We start from the raw sequence: 1,671 nt of genomic DNA, 5'->3' as shown, positions 1-1,671 counted from the left end.
GTATGCAAAGGCCAATAAAGATACCAGGGGTGAAAGTACAAAGAAGGTTTATTGCTAGCAATAAAAGGTGCGAGCGGAATAATTTCACGTAACAAGCACACCAGATCACTACTACTAAGCATCTTTTATACAGGAGTTTTCAAGCCTTCGCAAGCGTGCTTATAACTTATAACCAATCATCAAATGCTGATTGGTTATAAGTGAATGACGCAAGAAGTTCTTTACTGAGCATGTCTCTATACCTGTGTTTTAGCTATGTATCTCATTTACATACATGTATGTTTCATTAGCATACTTTTTCCCCACCTAGGGGTGTGATTTTTAGTATTTTAATGAGCCCTTTTAACCTGGTTCCCTGTTTTTTCTTTTTGTTTTCAAGCCCCCTTTATCTAGGACTGTCTCCTCCTTATCATTGCAGATGGGCATTCGTCACATAACATTCTCTTCTGCTTCGTCTTCGGGTAGTGCTTTCTAGGTCACTCCTTACACCCCGTGCTCTCCCCGGTGACCCAGAAGTGGACCAGAAGTGCTTCTTGGTCCACTTTTGGGTCTGCTGCTGATTGCACTGGGGAGCCCTCTGTACTCCCGTGGGACGCTCCATCCACCCCAGCATCTCGGCTTTCATGAGCCACCTGATACCTTGAGGTATGTTAAAACAAACAAACAAACACCCCCCCCAACAAAACACACACAACATTTAAAGCTGTGTCTGTGTCCAAATCATCAAGTCTTTCCAAATCTCTCTTAATCTATTCACAGGGTTCTGATTCAATTTGGAAAAATTAAAGGGTCTCCTGATTCAATGCAGATTCAGAGATTCAGCAGCCAAATCAGGCCGAATCTCTGCCAAATCGAATCAGTGACTGAAGCTTCTCATAGCCCTACCATTTAGTTTCTAAAAGAGATCAAGTTCAGAATCTAGTTTGTCAGAACTTATTTGTACTTCAACCATTCCTGTTGTTTTTCAAGAAAAAGATAAACAAAAAAAAAAGGCCAGGTGTTGTAAATACAAGTTTAGTTAAGTATAATTCTCACTATGGATGAAACCTAGGGTGTCAGAGTAATCATACTCTGCATGAGAGCAATGTATGAGTGCAAAGAGGGATTATCTATTGGTTCACTTCATTATAGGTGAATTTTCTAACTGCCTTGCAATGTTTTAATGGTGAGATCCTCAGCTAGTATGACTTGACCATTGGAGAAATACCAATCCATTCCATTATTCTCATCATGACTAAGGTGGCAAAGCAGCATTACTACTTGGATTGCTGAATTCGTGATAAATTTTCTTGGATTGTACATGTAAAATATAATTTTAAATCTGCATCAAACTAAATTTCAATTTACTTGGATTTCATACTGACATTTCAATACTAATTGTTGTGACTTAGTCACTCTGACCCTTGAGGATAAGAGATGATTTACAGTTTGCTTTCAAATGGATAATATACAACCTACAATTTAACTGTAGATGATTACATTAAAAGCCTGTTAGTTTTCTTTTTCAAAAATGTTGAAAAAAAATCTTCCATGTTTTTAGCCTCAGTTTTTGATTGGCCATATCCAAATACTCCTAGCCAGAATGGAGCTAGTATAAAATTAGGTTTGTACCTGACATGGGAACCTCTTGGAATAGCAGTCTAGGAAGAAGTGGGTTATGTCTTCCCTACA

This window comes from Alligator sinensis, unplaced genomic scaffold, assembly GCF_000455745.1.
Source record: "Alligator sinensis unplaced genomic scaffold, ASM45574v1 scaffold1130_1, whole genome shotgun sequence".
In the NCBI taxonomy this organism is placed as follows: Eukaryota; Metazoa; Chordata; order Crocodylia; family Alligatoridae; genus Alligator; species Alligator sinensis.
The sequence above is the reverse complement of the archived record's forward strand: the minus strand, read 5'-3'. Positions refer to the sequence as shown.